General features: G+C 40.1%; 1 protein-coding gene across 3 annotated transcripts in view; it reads right to left on the bottom strand.

Moving 5' to 3' along the window:
* TMEM200C (transmembrane protein 200C) overlaps positions 1-18,940 on the bottom strand; it is a 31,084-nt gene extending 12,144 nt beyond the window's left edge. Inside the window, exon 1 of one of the 3 annotated variants that reach the window (XM_075213330.1) lies at positions 18,649-18,940. The gene's annotated coding sequence lies outside the window, so the exon portion shown is untranslated. Of the gene's footprint in view, positions 1-17,763; positions 17,959-18,648 lie in introns of those variants that run through there. The other 2 variants (XM_075213332.1, XM_075213331.1) reach the window with 2 other exon arrangements.
* Between the last annotated feature and the right edge of the window lie 203 nt (positions 18,941-19,143).

Here is a 19,143-nt window from a genome sequence, read left to right as displayed (position 1 = left end):
AAGAATGGGAATGTCAGGGATACAGCCATCATAAAACACAAGTAGTAATGAAGAATGGGAATGCACAGAGGGGACAATTCACTTATATTTTCCATACCCCCACTGCTAAATTTCCGCTTCGACCACTGCCCTCTGTTCTTGCTCCCGACTGCCTGTGTGAGCTGACAGCTGCTGATCCCTCCTCGCCCAGCGCACCCAGGATGCCATAATCAGGTAAGTTCAAATATTTTCTCGTGTGCAATGTGTGTTTTTAACCATCCTTTTTTGAACTGGGGGCACTACTCTGTATCCAATGACGTTTAAACACTATGCATTGCTCATTATTGCGCTGTAATGTTTCTTGCATATTTATCTGTACAAAGATTTTTAATTAAGAGGAAAAAACATTGCTTGTCATAAATTTTGTCTGATTGTGTCAATATATCTATTTATGTTTGCATTGTAAATGGTGTATTAAGCTGCTCCTGGGACTCACACACTCAGTATCTGATATGCTGTACCAATTTTTATTTGTGAATGAGTTTTTGTCTGGGCACTACTAATGATTTGTGGGCACTACTATGGCATAATGTTATTTGGGGACCTATTACGGCATAATATGACCTTGGGGCACTACGATGTGGCATAATATGAACTGGGCGCACTATGGTGTGGCATAACATGAACTTCTGCCAAAGGTAGGTCTTTCATTGTTAAATATGATGGGAGCCCAAAGAAGTTGCTGTATTGGGGTCCAAAATTCCTCTTGTCGGCCCTGCCTGTGAGTCAAGGGGGTAGACGTCTCCAGGTAAATGATCCAAATGTTTCCTATCTAATCAAACTGATGGATCACATACAATTATCTCTCACCCACCTCCAATATCCCCCTTAATTTTATATACTGTGTTATTTAAAATGAACAGAAAAAAGACGCATATCCAGTTACTAAAAAAAAAGTTAGTAAAAAAAAATAAATATAGTTTTCTCTGACATTTTGCTGTAGATGGAAATACTTTTAATGTGGCCGTGTGGGTTCAAATGATCGTTCAATAGTTATGTTTTTTCTGATATATTTGTTAGAGTTTTATTTCATGTGGAATGATTCATGAAAATTCTGCCATTACTATTTAATTGAGGGAAAAGGGTACCTGTTACCTATATGTGTGTATGTATTCTGTTGTTGCTATCTTGTGGGAGCTTTGAAAAAAGCAAAACATTGGTTTCCTACAGTGGCGCCTGTATAATTGGTGGTATTGCTGTAGTATGGGGTGGCGTGGTGGTGGCAATGTTCTAGTGTGTTTGGGCCTTAGTATTGTTAATAAGTAGGAGAGGGTATTGCTGTAATGTGGGGGGTGATGCCGGTTTCTGTAATGTGGGGGGTGATGCCGGATGCTGTAATGTGGGGGGGTGATGCCGGATGCTGTAATGTGGGGGGGTGATGCCGGATGCTGTAATGTGGGGGGGTGATGCCGGACGCTGTAATGTGGGGGGTGATGCCGGACGCTGTAATGTGGGGGGTCATGCCGGACACTGTAATGTGGGGGGTCATGCCGGACACTGTAATGTGGGGGGTCATGCCGGACACTAATGTGGGGGGTCATGCCGGACACTAATGTGGGGGGTCATGCCGGTTGTTGTAATGTGAGGTGTGAGCCGGTTGCTGTAATGTGGGGGTGATTGATGTAGTATGAGTGTGTGTGCGGGGTTATTTATTGCTGTAATTTGGGCACTAATAATGTATTGTCATGGTATTTATTGATGTAATTGGGGTGCTAACAATGTAATGCTGAGGGTCATTAGGAGAAATAAATACCCCCACACACACACTGCGCCAGAATCAGTGCACAACAATATAGTGCATGGAGCTCACAACACGTGGGCCTGTGTGCTATAAATGCCAGGGCTGATTTTTAGTCCCAGTCAGGCCCTATGATAGCCTCTTGATAAAATTGCGTTAATTTTACCAGAATGGCATTGTATACTGCAGCAGATGAGTCATGTATATGTTTATTATTATTAAAGTTATATGAGCAATATATTTATTGTTGCTGCAAATTAATTGTGTTTTATATTACCAACATTGACTTTAGTGAAAACGATGTACTTGTGCAGTCCTTGTACTACAGGATATTAGGGCAAGGTACCCTTTTGGTGTTGCATTAGGCATTATAAAAATATGTGGACAGAAAAAGATGCTGTCACGGTTCCACAGGAGGTATCCAGCTAATGAAGCGAATCCTAGGGTTCATACAGTTTTAGCACTACTCTAGAAGGGCGCGGAGTCTAACGAGGAGACGGTGTTCACCAGGAACTGCCGCAAAACAGTATGGTCTTAGCTGCACCTGACTCGCAGGTCGCGGCCCCCACTAAGAGTACGGAACGGAAGCCTTTGGGAAGGCTAAATGAGAAGGAACGGGAGGAGGAGTAGTCAGCGGTGCTGATAGCTAGATAGGCACATAGGAACAGTAGATGGAGCGTAAGCTCTGCAGTCTAGTCGTTTACCACACAGAAATGGAGTGGAGAGAATCAACCTAGAACAACTGTAGAGGGTCAGCTCTGCTGACAATAGTATACGAATACAGCAGGTGGAGCGTCAGCTCTGCAGACAACGGTGTAAGAATACAGCAGGAGGAGCGTCAGCTCTGCAGACAACGGTGTATGAATACAGTAGGTGGAGCGTCAGCTCTGTAGACAATGGTATCAAACAGGACACACAGGGGAGCCACGTCTATCACCAGAAGGTGACTTAAAGAACAGGCACCGGAGGTACTGAGGATGTGCCTTTTAAACTAAGCGCCAAAACAGTCAACCAATGGGAGAGGTTTTACTATACACGGATCCAAGATGGCGGCACCTGGGACGTCGGGCGCGCTGCCCAATCACCCGGCTCGTGACAGATGCTTTCTGAAAACCGTAACACAAAGCCTAATGCTACTGCAAACATTATCAAACACCAGTGTCTAGTGTCATGGTCATTTACATGTGCTTCATTAGTGCTAAAATTGCTAGTAAAGTGCCATGGGTATGAGATATCAGGCCTTAGATTACTGGACTGCACTGTAGCCAAGAGGGAGAGGATTGGAAGGACACTTTAGGCAAAAAATAAAATAGTCAAACTGAATGCTCTGTTGAAAAAATTATAGATAGGAGATAATAGTCTTTCAAAACTGAACTTATACTTGACATAACGGGAGAGATGGTGCTCAAGTAGGATGTAGCTAGACAGCAAGGACCTTCTTCGTGCTTACACCAAGCTGAGTTTTCTGTCATACGGCAACTTATTCTTACCTAAAAGGCAAGGAACCATGGGCAGACAGCTATCATAAAAAACTAGCTGGCCATACAATCGTCTTAACAAATCTGAAGTACCGTCCATACTGACTAATGATCCACTTCAATGGATGATACTAATAATTTGGATGATACAATAATATGGGGCTCTCATCAGTACAACAGACACACAAAGAAGTTTTCGACTTTAGAAATGGATGAAGACAAAGGGTAACAAGAGTTCAGCCACGATTAGCTACTCCCAGGGTGCATGGCCAGCTTTATTGTCACTGCTCTATATATGGATATACTACTAGGTTTAATAGGTTTTACATTACTAGTGGAATGATAAAATATGTATATGCAGCAGCTTATAGGAAAGAGTCAGAGCAATGAGCACAGTAAGACAGCATGGGTTTATAATGAGAGTTCATGTAAGATAAATGTAGCTGCTGAACTTTGCAAAAGTGCTAAACTATTTATAATTGTTGTCTCCATAATTACAGAGCCATGCAAATTGTCACCTGTTTTGTGATGAAAACAGAATGTATGCTTTTATTGAGGCAACCAGCCAAACAAGAAACAAGGCTTTTTGGCAGCTTCCTAAACTGAGAATAACTGTTAGATAGTATCATTGTTTCTCAAGCCTGCTACATAAGTTTGTCCTCATGTACTGTATCTGTATTTCCTCACAATTACTGAAAAAAATATCTTACCATTTTGAGGGGTTACAACAATTAAACTGAAACATTGCCAAAATCTTAAAGAGCAATACAAGATTTAAATGAAAATATATGCATTTCAATGAATTTCAATTAAAGATGAGCGGGCTCGGATTTCGCTAATCCGAGCCCACCCGAACAGTGCGGATCCGACGGGATCCGAGCACTGTTCGGGTACTTCCGGCCGCCCAAGGAATCCAAAACGAGGCTATGACATCCAAGTCTCGCGTCAGATCTCGCGAGACTCGGATGTCATAAATGCTCCGCTTGCGGCCGCCATCTTCATTCTCCCTGTGGGTATTGTAGAGGGATGTTGTTGAGAGATAGTGATATTGTGCTCTGTCCTGCTGATTATTTTAGTAAAGTGTGCTCTGTCCTGCTGATTATTTTAGTAAAGTGTGCTTTGTCCTGCTGATTCCAGTGGTGCTTTGGCCAGTGTCTGTCCTGCTGAGTCCAGTGGTGCTTTTGTCCTGTATTTTTTTCTGCTAAGTCCATAGTAATTTGATAATTATCCCAAAATCTTAAAAAAATAAAAATTAAAAATTATAAAAAATATTATAGAGCAATATATTATTGCAGTCCCAAAAAATAGGAACAGCAATCTATATTATTACGTTTACGGTTCCTGCTACATCAAAAAAGCATGAACATGCCCTGCCATCAACAAAAACAAGCGGTAGTGATGCGCTTGCACTCCACCCTCTATATGCTGCAGAGGATGGAGGAGCAGAAAAAGGCCATTCAAGCCTACACAGCCACCTACGATGGGCCACGTGTTTGTGCCGCCCACTTGTGTCGCTTAGCTTAGACATCCAGCTACCTCGGTGCAACGTTTTGGACTAAAAACAATATTGTGAGGTGTGAGGTGTTCTGAATAGACTGGAAATTAGTGGAAATGATTGTTATTGAATGTTATTGAGGTTAATAATAACGTAGGAGTGAAAAAAAACCAAAAAAAAAACCAAACAGGATTTTAGCACTTTTTATGCTTTTTTAAAAATAAATCAGAACCCAAAACCCTAAATCAGAACCAAAACCTTTCGTCAGGTGTTTTGGCAAAACAAATCAGAACCCAAAACCTCAAGCTAATCAGAACCCAAAACACTAAAAGTGGCCGGTGCACACCCCTAATTTCAATAAACAGATATGGAATTGCAATTTTCAGGTGGGATAATTAAATATTTCAAAATACAATGCTGAGAAGCAATTAAATACAGACAATAATTTAGCAAACAAAACTAAATCTTGTAACCCATCTGTACATCAACTAACCTACCAACACCTGAATCCCGGATGGTTGACTTGGTTGGATGCACCAATGCTGGGGAACAGAAGACTCTCAGAAGGCTGGGTAAAATGGTAAACAATGATAGATATTAGCTTTTGAAATCTTCCTTCTGAAAGTCTTCTCTTCAACCCATACAAAAATAAACATATTAGTCCAAGGAGTAGATTTACTAAAGGGTGTTTATTGTGACATATAATGGATCCATTTTTTAGCCCCAAACCAAGGAGTCATCAACCTGCAGTTTTGAGGCTGAAAATTAAAACCACATCCGAAGTCTGGTGGTTTGCAAAACCCTAAACTGCATGTGGTCTAGACGAAACCACGTAGACGTATGCAGTTTACATCAAAGTGGTGGTTTTCAGGTCAAAACTTGTTTTCATTGGAAACAGGCCAATGCATGTGCCTCCAAAGTGAACCATCCTCTAAAAACTTAAAGATAAATAGTTTGCTATGCGTGCAACCCAAAGGTTTTTGAACATCACTAACGTGTGAATTATTGTCTCTCATTGTCCTTCCCATATCATCTGATGGTAATCAGGGGCAAACGCAGGATTCGATGAGGGGGGTTTCCACGCCACGATACCAGTGGGCGTGACCAGCATGTGTAGGGGCGTGGCTACAAACACACATCGGGTCAAACCACACAGACATGTAAATTGTCCCATACACAGACAAGCACAGACTCACATATACACAAATACGTAGACATGTAAACTGCCACATACACAGTTAAGCACAGACACACGCATACACAAACACACACAGGATCAAACACACAGACATGTAAACTGTCATATACACAGATAATCACAGACTGACACACATACACAAACACACACAGGATCAAACACAGATATGTAAACTGCCATATTCACAGAAACACAGACTGACACACATACACAAACACACACAGGATCAAACACAGATATGTAAACTGCCATATTCACAGATAAACACAGACTCACACAAACACAGATATGTAAACTGCCATATACACAGACTCACACATACACAAACACACACACAGGATCAAACACACAGACATGTAAGCTGTCATATACACACATACACACATTCTTACCTTCTTCTGCTGCCTCCTGCATTACTCCCATGCTGGCTGTGTGGGAGGAAGGGGCGGGGCCAAACTGCTGGCAGAGAGCTGTGCTCACACAGCAGGGGACTGACTGGGAGACGATCCTCCCAAGCTACAAGCAGGAGAGGGGCCACTGTAATCATACAGCACCCAGGTAGGACAGGGGTTTGTGGGGACTAGGAAACCCCCCCTGGGTGCGCCCCTGGTAATCCCTGCTTCCTCACTGTCTACTGCAATATCAAGAGGCCTATGTTGTTATAAAGCCAGATTGTGCAGTAGACTGCAAGAAACAATTATATCTGCCACCTCTGCAGGGGCATCACCGCCATACTTATGAAGACACCTGAATCTGCTCTTCAGTAGTCCAAAGGTAAATTTTATCACACCCCTAATGGTAATAGGCACCTCATTAAATTTGCACTGAGCAGCAGTGTGTGAATTAAACAGAGGTGTAATTAGTTAGGGGGCAATATGGTAGCACATGTGAACCATATAAAACAAACTACATGTACAAAGAAATGATTATTTTTACATACCCAGTAGTCATCCCTATGGCAACTCCCCTCTCTCAAACTTATGTATAGGCATGAAAGGCGCAGTATGTAGGAGTCTTTTCTTGGATCAGGATAGCCTGCAACTACATTCATGAAGCTAATGTTTGCATCACAGACCACCTGCACATTCAGAGAGTGATAATGATGGTATTTATATATTTCTCACCTCACTGGTGAAGTGGCCTCAGTCCAACATGTGTGCAAACTATAGCTGCCAATACATCAGGGAGTCCTGAGATACTATAGAAAACTAAGTTTAGCTCATCTCATTGTGCCTTGAGGCTAGAGAAGCAGATTTATGTATGCAACTATCTTTGTAGTACACTTAACATTTGAAAAAAAGTGCCTAGAAAATGTTGCCATATCATATATGCCTATCACCTTGGAGCACACAGATTGAAATGATTCTGTGGCCATGAAGTGTAAAGCGCATATTAATTTGTCAGGGCATAACTTGCACTGAAGCGTGCAGGTAAAGCCTACAGTCTATTCCTCATCTTCTCATAAAGGTTTAAAAGGTTTTTGCGTTTGAATCACATCCTGGGAAACCACGGTTTAAAAAGTCGTACTCTGCGGATCCCACGCAGACCACACTGCACCAGATTTTGCAAAGAAAACTAACTATTTGTATATTATTGCCTTACACGCTTTATAACACACTATTTCTACTTACTATGGACCTCATTTGCAAAGTACACTCAATGCACAATGCAAAATGTTTTTGCCTAGATCTCTACCCTGTGCAAATCAAGGTGCATGTCTATACTTTCCACTTAGAAGAAGCCTCCACAAATTAGAAGTGCGTCTAGGTGTGCGGTGGGGTGGAAAAATCCAAATAAGTGAACTGTGCAAAAGTGTAAATGTCAGATCAAAAATCCAACTTCCTATCACTTTAGAATCATCCCTTTCGATTAATAAAACTTTTTTTTGTTATTTAAATATTGCTTGGCTTAGCCTCATTTATTTTTTAAAGCTGCACTCAAGGTAACACATTAATCTTTCACTGGGCAAATCCGTCTTCTACTGGAGCCCAAGGAACTGCCCGCTGATACAGTTTTTTTCCAGGGTTTCAGCGTTGCTGTTGTACAGCACCGACAAAATCTAGTGTCAGCCTGTGTGGGAGTGACTGTATTGAGCTTGCTGCTTCCTATATATTCTTCTGCTCACAGCCATTTCAGTATGGTAATCAAGCAGCACTATCATAGCTAAATGGAAGTGCTGCATTAATTTAATTATGAGACTGACAGAACATCAGGACATTATCAGGTCTAACATATGTCACTTTTGTGTGTTTGAAGCTTTGTTGTACATTGGGCAAAGTATGGAAATGTGCTTCCGGAAGACACATCCCAAACTACAGGATGATATTCAATATGCCAGCTCTGAGCTGGTGGAAAAATCAAGTCATTTGACAGAGTGGAAACGGCCATGCACCCATCCGCACAGGAATAAATGGAGCCCTTTACACTCCTGTACCTTATTTTAATATTCTCACTCCATAAATGGTAAATTATTTTTACACTGCACCACACAGCTAGGCACAGTAGTATACATCTACTCTTTCCTTTGCAAGGAACTCCACCATTCTGCCCTTCTTCTATTGCAAACTTCTGTCCTTCCACAAATGTTGTCATCTTCCGGCGTAAACCTTTGTGCTTTGGCAGAAATCTATGTACACTTGTGTTAAACCGATCCACATGGTACCTCCTCAGGAAAGGGCTGCCAAATTTTAGCCTGGGGGGGCAAGACTCGACTCCGAAGCTTATTTTAAAGAGAAATAAATGCAGGTGGCCCACTGACTTACCCCAAGGTAGCCCACTGTGGGACCAGCCCAAGGGGGCCAGTTAGCCCCTGTACCTCCTACAAGGTTTTGCGCTTCGCAAGTGACGTCTTTTATAACAGCTGATTGAAATATGTATATGTTGCGCATTAATACTGTAACACTGCGATTTTAAATATAATTCCTAGAGTATGCTGATATTGCTGTGCTATTAAACTTTCATTAATCACTGTATTTTACAATTAAATGATGATCATTAACAAACATGGAGACAACCCACAGTACACTGGCCACATAGACTGCACATAAGCCAGCTGGCAAGCGTAGAACATTGTTCAATGCAACCTAGTTACATAAAATACATGTGAATATCTCTAAAGCTGCTGCAACAATGGTTTTCTTCTCCTGTTAATTACATATTTCACAGCCCCAAATTTAATTCAGATAGAACTGCAACATATTTTGGGTTAAAACGGATTTCTTTAAATTTCTATCAATTGTTTGTGTGCTATAGTGTTAGATAAACTTTTACAGTGAACAAGGAAATTGGAAGGCAAAAAAAAAAAAAAAAAATCAATAAAACACATCATTGTATCTCACAATACATTTCAATTATCTGATCTTAAATCTATAAGAAATACAAGCTCTCCAGACATTACGTCTAGAAAACCACTTTGCTGGTGATCGTTTCCTTTCACATTTCTGATCAGCCAAAGATAAATTATCAACCTTTCAATCAGTAAACAGATATAAATATTGTATTGTGGTGTTTTAACACTTAGTAGACTATGTTATTATCATGTCAAGAGAAATGGATTGTTCCTTGCAGCAGCTTATGTGTCTGCGCTGCTACTGTTCCTACTTCTGTGAAGAGATCACAATATGAAAAGTATGTTTTGTTTTTTTACAGAGAAAATGTCTATTGTTATTATGTCTGCTATGCGACAACTGATACTGCTTAACTAAGGGGAATGGGATAACTTAGATTAAGGCTTGAGTTAATATTCATACCCCAAATAAGAGAGAAGAAAATATGGCATAAGAAGTCTGCTTGCTTTTGGAACACGATGGAATGCTGCATAATTACAATGAACAGGAAGAGTTTACATTGTTCTTCTCTCCAAATCGATGCTTAATGAACAGCACTACAGATCTAGTTCTGGGCACTGTACCAATGCCAACGGTCCATTCACAGCAGAAAGAGAGTAGCAGATGGCACCCATTCTCCCAAGTGTTTTACAATCAATATAAAAAACACAAGTGGTTGGTCAGTTATCTCAACAGATTTGAGAAAAGGAAATATTGTACAAATGTACTTACTTTTCTAATCCATTACTATTACACATTGTAATCTTGCCATATTCCTTACATGGTACTGATTTCATTATCATGTGTTGCAGTAAGAGCTCCCAAGCTACTGTACATATCATTTCTTAAAAAATAAAAGATAGAATATAGATATTATAGAATTTAAGGGTTCATGCCCATTCGGCTTTTTAAATGCAATTTTAATGTACTAGACACTAGAAAGCATTTTTTTCTACTGTGGGTATAGACCAGTGACTTTTTCCCCATTGTGTTAGTGTTGCAGTAGCGTTTTTCGGAACGCCACGTGTTCTATATTTGCATTTAACGCATGTAAATGCCTACAGAGATTTCAAAAATAAAACACCACTGGGTATGTGGCCTTAGGTATTTTTTGGGCTGTTTTTAATACTAATAGCATATTTTTGCTTTGCAAAGATGTTTCTTTCTCCAGAGCTTCTTATTTCCCAATCTGCGGGCAAGATAAATTATGATAGCTAGTAAGCTGCATTTGAAAGCTCTGGCTTAGTCACTAGTCTGTGTGACATTAAAAATTCAGCAACTGCGCTCTCTTGTCATCTTAATTTTAGATAAAAGACTCACTGTTTTCCCAGCATGATAAAAATTAATTAAAAAAAAAGATATATAATATGCAATTAATGTATGTAACAGAAACCTCACATAGGACATTGATGCTTTAATAATATTTCTAAATAGAATGCTATCTACCTGAACACACACTTTATCTATGTGGCCATTATCATATACACCCTGCTAGGTTTTATCAAACAAGGCTACAATGGCTTTCCCTCATCTGAAATGCATCTCGTTTCACTGTTTACTTCCAAACAAATCGGTGGCTATTCACTGTTATTATATAAATATTGTAGTCACTATAAGCAGGAAAACATTGTGCTATTTACAAATAAGATTTCATGTGCTGCTTATAACAATACATTTTAGAAAAATATACAATGTCTATGTTATCCTATGCAAGGAACCTAATTTATTTACATTTACTAACTTGAATGGACACCACCCCAAATTGGCAAATAGTCATAATATGTTTATTTTTAATCCATTGCTTTTAGAACATTAGTGTACTATGTGTAGTATTGCCCTGGTGTACTGCACTATCATATCATACAACTGCCTAAATCTCATACAGAGGAATGATTATTTTTCTTACGAGTAAAAAAAAATATAATAGGTAAACTAAAAGCATTCTGGTGCAAACTGCAAAACATATTCCTGTCAGCTGTTTCATTGTTTAAGAACTCAAGAACTAGTTGATAGTTTTATTATATTTTACAAGTCATCAATCTTCATTTTCTGACATAAGAGTGATTATTTGCCATATTTGAATGGTTGTATGTAGAATTTGCCCAGCTAAAATCTAGATAAGAGTATTATCCTGAAAACCAGACATTCCTCGGTCAATAAACTACCCATCAGACATAACAGAAATGACTGCTAGCACACAAACTGCCAGTCTGCATGTATTCATATGCCTGGAGTATTCTCATGATATAGCTTGGCTGAGCAAAGCAAAATTAATTTGCAAGTGAACGTATCTTTTAATTTTACGCTCAGGTGAAAAAGAGGTAAAGAGGGTTCATGTTTGTCGGCACTCCTTGTTGTGCAGAGGGGTGCAGGGTCATTTTCTCTCCAGAAAAGGACTTACATTTTACACCAGCTGTGAGTTGGTGGGCCTTCATTTAGCAGTTCGATGTAGATCATGCTTGTCTACTCCAGGGAGAGTAGGCAATCTCCTGGATCCTTGTAGAGTGGGGCGTGGTGACCAGTGGTGAAACTACCATTTGTGAAGCATGTGCAGTGCACCGAGGCCCATGGAGATAATAGGGCCTGCTGCATGGGGAACTAGCGTGCCGTGGGGCCCGGTTTCCTCATCCCTGCTTCCCTGCACCGGGGCCCACAGCTCGCTAGTTCCGCCTCTGGTGGTGACGTCAGCATGGCCTCACCCACACTATAAAATGCCGACATTAACGGCATTGGCTAGCGGGGATGGGGCTGAATGGCACCATCGCGCCATTATGTCCAGCCCCCACTAGTCAATGCCATGATTTTCGGCTATTTATAGTGAGGGTGGGGCTATGGTTATGTCACCACGCCCCCCCCCCCCCCCCATCACATGACCTGTCCTCTTGGATCTCCTCATTCACAAGATTGCATAAAGATATACATGTGGCTAAACCAAGCAGTATTTAGTACGTAAACTGAAACATTTTATTTAACGGAAGGGGTGGTTCTGAAGTGGTAGGAGGCTGATGTGATGTTTACACTGTTGCACAGCGCCCCCTTTAGATTATTCTGCTTCTCTGCACTCTTAGGCACATTCTTACTGTAGGCATGTGCCTTGATGTGTGCCGAGTAGACCATTTAGCTGTTTGGGGCATAACTGCAGCATTATGCATCCAGCATGCTTAGAAAATGACCTCCAATGTATCATGTTTTAAAAATTAAGTATAATATTTGCTAAAATTTCACAAATTGAAATCTTGTTTAAATAATTCATAAACCATGAGATGATTGAAGATTTATTTAATAGTAATACAGTTCCAAGGACACCAGTCGACAGGTCTGCCATTCTGCACACAGAGTTGTCAGTGCATGGCAAGATACATTCTGTTAACAGTGAGCTATTCTTCCATTAAATTATGACCTCTTAGCAAATAGAGCACTAATGTTTGCAGTTAGAAATTTACATGAGCGAGTTAAATTAAGCTAAAACATTTACTCTATATTTGATGCAACACTGACTTGCACTGTAGCAGCAAAGGCTGACTTCAAAACCAATATGTCCTATACCCAATCTTGATTTCTTGTACCAGCAGTCTTGTCATTATAACTGTACTGTACACTTGGGAACTACATGTATAAGATCTATTATCCAGAAACCTGTTCTCTGGAGACCTGTGAAAACCAGAGAGAGAGAGAAAAAAAAAAAAAAAGTAGAACACAAACCTTTCTTCTAATCGTCACAGTGAGGAGCACTGCTAAACAATTAAATGAGAGAAATGTTAGAAGCAATGTGTGGAAAAACAGAGGTACTTTTTAAATGTAATGTAGTATTAAGGTATGGTGCTCCAAATTACAGAAAAATCCCTTATTCGGAATGTACCAAGAGTTTCAGATAATAGATTCTGCGAACATACTTACAACTGCCTAGAACAATGTCTTGAATTAAATGTGTTCTGAAGTTTAGCCTCTCAACAGGCAGAAAATTTGCAGTATTCACAGTTCATGCCTGCTCTAGGCAGAAAAAAAAACGTGCTCCCAAATAAATGCAAGCCACACACATTTGTACCGGAATCCAGAAATAGATATTTATGATATGATATAAAATGATGGGATACATTAATAAGTGTACGAGCACCATTTACTCAGACAAGAGTGCTCCAACATAATTGAAGCAGCAACAATTTTATATCTGGAGACAAAAAATATTATTTTCCCTTACTTGAAAGCTTAGAACCCACCCTACAGAGCAAAAGGACAATAGTCCACCATTTCCATGGGCTCTCCCAGTGGTAGATTAAAATTACCGTAAGTCTCGGACAGGGGCAGAACACCACATTGCTGTGCCCACAGTAAAATTTGGGGGAGACACGAGATTCCCCTCCATCCTCCTTGGCCACTTCTCTGTTCTCAAAAAAAAAAAAAAGACTAAATGGGGCTTCATGCATATCATCAATATCTATTTATATAACGCCAGCAAATTCTGTAGCGCTTTACAATTGAGAACAAACAGTAACAAAACAATACGGAGTAATACATACAGACAGAGGGGTAAGAGGGCCCTGATTGCAAGCTTACAATCTATGGGATATACCAGACCTCTACATGAAGAGGGTCCTGCCCTACTCTGCTTATTTGAGTGTAAAGTATGGCCAGGACCTCCCTGCTGGGCCCTGTATTGGCCACACTCCCACTATGGCAGTACTTCTGACACTGGTGCTGCGTTGTGTACAAGACATGGGCAACCACTCATGTATTTTATTGTGCCCAATAACCCACTGAAAAGTTAATTCTTTAATATATCCTACAAAACACTGCTAAATTTGCATTTTCATTAGAACACATAGTTACTTACTAACCTTCAGAGTTTTAATAAACGCAATAAGCCTGACAGTCACAATAAATAAGAACACAATCTCCAAAAGTGCCAGTTTAAGCATACGCAGTACAACGGGAAGTCAGGATTCGTGATTCCAGTTCCAATTAGATAAAAAATGGAAATAATTTAAAAAGAAAAAGGTTTTTTGCATATATTTAATTTATGGAAAAAATGCTTTATTTCAGTAATAAAGCATTTTACTTTGTTACAGAGGCACTGCTGTTGCCATCCTCAGATTGAGATACCTGTCTGTGTTAAACACCAGAGAGCCCATACAAAGCTATGGCTGGTGCACGCTACACCAAGCGGCTAAATTGATTTTCCTTGCAAACCGTTCTTCCTCTGCTGAGCCACTCTGTCAGTCTCTATATTGGTTACCTGTTTTTCAACAAATCCAATAGAAAATTCTTCTACTAACATACAAGGCCGTCAACAAAATTGCACCGACATACATTTCCTCACTTGTCTCAAAATATCTCCCAACTGGACACCTCCGTTCTGCACAAGATCTGCGTCTCTCATCCACTCTCATTATATCCTGCCATTCCCGGTTACAGGACTTTTTTCGGGCTGCATCCACTTTGTGGAATTCCCTAGTACTCAAATCTTCAAGCGTTCTCTGAAAACCCACCTCTTCAGGCAGACTTATGTTATTCCTGTACCACCATCTTAATCTCCCTAGGTTACCCTATTACCACACTCTGCACAGCTAACACAAGACAACAACTCTCTGACCAACATTGCTGTGTGACTGATCACACAGCCCACTCAATACTTTTTACCTTTGCATTCTAACTGGTCCAATGTGAAATATGATGTAGCACGTGCTCTTGTGTTTCAAACTCCCATTGTCCTATAGATTGTAAGCTTGCGAGCAGGGCCTTCTTACCTCTCTGTCTGTATGTATTACCCAGTATTGTTTTATTTTATTGTTTGTTCCCAATTGTAAAGCGCTATGGAATTTGCTGGCGCTATATAAATAAATGTTGTTGATGATGATAATGATGATGATGATAATGATACACCCTCCAGGGCCCCCTGCTCTGTTCTCAGAAAAGAGACCGATACTCAGAGATAGCTACCGCCAACTTGGGACTTTGTTAAATATGGAAAAGCCCTAAATTTGGTGAAAACTCCCGTTTTCGTGCAAGAAAGAGTTTTTCTTCCTTTGGCTTCTATTTATTAATGACAGCATTTTAACACGAACCCTTTCAATCCTTACCTCAAAGATAATGATTGAAAGATTGTGTGTATTTATTAAAAATCTTCAACAGGAGCAGCAGTCACAAAAAACTGCTGTTCCTCCGAAGACCGGTCACCTATCTTTTCTATGGTCACTATGGCAAAGTGGCCACCTTTGCCATAGTGACCACAATGCTCTCCCCCATAGGAGCAGAGCTCAACATTTACACATTTGGCTGGCGCACATTACCGTACGTGTAAATGCCTTTTCATTCCTTATTTAATAGCGGTAAATAGCAGTCCCCATAGACATCTATGGGGTCTGCTCTGTATTTTGAAACAAAACGCAAAGCAGCATATATTCTACTATATCTGCTGTGATGCACTGTTCATAAATTTTAACAATAGTTTGATTTGCGGTGGATCCCCAAAGCCGCAGAGCAGCAACAAGCTTGGGATTTTCTGACCACTGGATAGGGCTGTATCTATCATAAGGGCAACAAGGTATATACAGTATGCCTACAGCAGCACTGTTGTATGTTCATTTTATTTGTTGCATTTTTATTTTGTTTTCCTTCATCACTTATGTTTGCCAATAAAGAAAATGGAGGGAAGGGTTTTAGATACAAGAACATGAACATGTGAGGTGAACAATGAATAATTTATGCTGTATTCACACGATGCCTCAGGCAGCATCAGCTCTAAATACGTCACTACCACTAAACACTACTGAGGTGTATTTCAAAGCACAGTGAATGGATTAATTTCCCCTTACTTTGATATTATAAACTGATTGAGAAATTTCCCTATTTCCATCCTGCAGCAAAGTACAGGGATGCAATGCCTCGATTGAGAGCCATAGCTCTCTGTGGTTCAGCCAATCATCCTAAACACACAATACATATATACACACACAATGCACCTTGCTACATATCAAAAATAAACATAGCAGTAACAATCAACAAAGGCCATAGGCAATATTATAGGACAAGACAGAGGTATGCAACCTGTGGCTCGAGATTATATATATATACACACACATATACATACACAACGCACATACATAGGTGGAAAGTACCCTTTTTGGGCACCCATAACAACGACACATAGAACTTAAGCTATATTAAAAAATGGTGCACTGTTATACAATGTTTAATGTAAAACACACAATATCTATATTTCATAAAAGTGCACTCCCATTTAAAAAAAACAAAAAACATTTTAATTCCATTAATGTAGTAAGGAAAGAACCCTTATGAATTAAAATGTTCTCTTTTTTACCTTATTGACCTTGTACATTAACATGTGGTATTTCTACATGAATTACTTGAATTTGTTTTGAATTTCACTCCTGGCCCTTCTAATCCATTAACATAGGAGTAACTAATTGTGTGCTGCTGGAAAAACACAGAAGGCCTCACTTCTACTGGGATCCATCACACTGACATTCTTATTAATATGTCCACGTGTATACTGCCTTCACACGGCAGAATCTTTCCAAGATAATAGGCCAGGTATACAATTTACTTCTTTCCATTTCAGTGAATGGAGTTAGGCAATACTACTGAATTGTTGCATGATAATACTTCCACCATATTACCTTTGCAAATAATATTACACATCGCCCTCAGGTTATTCACAGCTTCGGTAAATATATTTCCGAAACTTAGAGTATAGTACACGGATGACATATGTTTTATTGTACGTATAATAATCCTTGTTTATTAAATTCACATCTGTGGATTTGACAACTATTATTGTCATTTTAGTCCACAATTAAGTGGGCATTGGTAAAAGTGATAATCAATGGAGCCACTCATTGACCTACTCTAGTGACTAGTGCGTTGACTTCCTATATGTCTGTACAATACAGCAGTGTGATTTTAGGAGACACCTAGACAGCTCGATGTGTGATTGTGTCTGATGAGTATCTAAAAAATGCCTGCAACACAACTTAGACTCATCTGTTTGAAATGAATTGTGCTGTCGTCCTGTGACATATATATACTGACTGTATTTTAGCATAATATTTCTAGCTGAGGAATGTTGTGTATGTAGTTAGAGAAACGCATTAAAGCTATCCTGCCTGTCTGCTGCAAGACTTAAATAGAAAACAGACGGTCATATATAAGCAATTTCACCAGCACCTACTCATCCACGTGCCATTAAAAGGCTATAAATGTCAGAGTTAAGAAATGCCTCAGAATATGAATATCTATATTTCATATTACCAACCTTTAAATTATTATGATTATTCCTGACCACTGTACTAACACCCCTCTAGTTAAAAAAAAAAAAATATTTAAAAAAAAATAACAAGAATTCATGGAGAGTTTATGTCACAAAAATATGTCCCTATATTCTGCTAGTGAAATGTCACACTATAAATGAGTGTCTACAGTAGGGTAAATGAAACAATCTGAAAGCAGGATGATGACAGTATCATACATACAGTTTCCTTCCGCACTTTGTCCCCATTCCTACTGATCCAGCTGAGCACACTCACCGGTCTCCCAATACTTGGACCTCACAGGGGCACATTAGGGAACCTGCAGAACTGCTCACACAGCTGCAAGACTCTGTGTATGTCACGTGTGCTGCCCTACACGTTGCCATAGCGATCCAACATTGATACAAATGTATTCATGCAGCAGGGGAGAGTCCTGGCTCATTGCAAGCGCTCTGCTTAGTCGGATGTCACAGAGACAAACAGAAGGGACGGAGGAACTAGACGACCTAGCTTAGCACACTCACTCGCAACTCGGGGGGGGGGGGGGGCCTGCATTCAAGGAAACGAAGGGGGGCTGCCCGGCTTTGGCCCTTAGCAAAAAAAAACCAAACCAGCTGTTCAGGCGGTCATCACTCCCACACTATGTAAAGATAATTATTTTTTTTGATGGAGAACATAATAAAATATTTTGTATTTTGCCACTATCTGTTCTGTTCACACTTCATACAAAGTGATTCAACTAAGATCCCAAAAACCAGAGCGACAATAGATGTCTAATTATAACAGTCTGCAGACACCTTTGAGCATTAACACTACGTACATTTTTGCATGGGTTGCAAACTCTGAAAATATTTTGATGAGGCTGAATAAATGACGTTAAAAAGCCGATTCAGTTAAAATGATAACTAACATCATTCAAGCCAATGTCGATGGTTAACTCATAAAAGTGATTTATGGAATCAGCAGACTTTCATTTCATGGGCTCATTGTACCACTATTCAAGGATTAACATTTTGACTTTGCAAATCAGATAATTTCTTCACCCGCTGAGATAAGAAGACAACAGCTTGCTGTAGCTGAAGGAAAAAAATCCATTATTCAACTCACCAGTTTGCTGTGTAGCTGAATTAATGCCTGATGACAGCACAGGCAATGAAACTCCTCTCACTAAATCCTGAGACGTTCCTGGAATCGGATGTTCATCATGTTCCTCCATTGAGTGCCTCTTGGCACTATCGACCCAGCTCACATGCTTCTGGCAATGATGCTTGTGTTGATGTTCAGCCTGTAGCCCTTCTCCTGTCGGCTGCTTCCTCTTCTTAATGCTGCGACGCGCTGAGGTTGGAGAATATCTATTGCTTGACATCCTCCTCTTACTATCTGGAACCGCCTCTTTGCTTTCTGCATCAGCAAAGTCATCAGGTCGCTCCACCTCCGGTTATTTTGCCTATTGGTGTTGGCTCTCTCCTCCATAGACACAGCAGTGGCGGACTCAAGACAGATCTGGAGCAAATTACTGACACCGGCAATGTGGGTGATTAATTACTGCAGCTCAGACTGGTCGGTTGACTTCCCACTAGGTGATTGTTGCACTAGTAACAG

The sequence above is a fragment of the Mixophyes fleayi genome, chromosome 5 (assembly GCF_038048845.1).
Source record: "Mixophyes fleayi isolate aMixFle1 chromosome 5, aMixFle1.hap1, whole genome shotgun sequence".
Lineage (NCBI taxonomy): Eukaryota > Metazoa > Chordata > Amphibia > Anura > Limnodynastidae > Mixophyes > Mixophyes fleayi.
The sequence above is the reverse complement of the archived record's forward strand: the minus strand, read 5'-3'. Positions and strand labels throughout refer to the sequence as shown.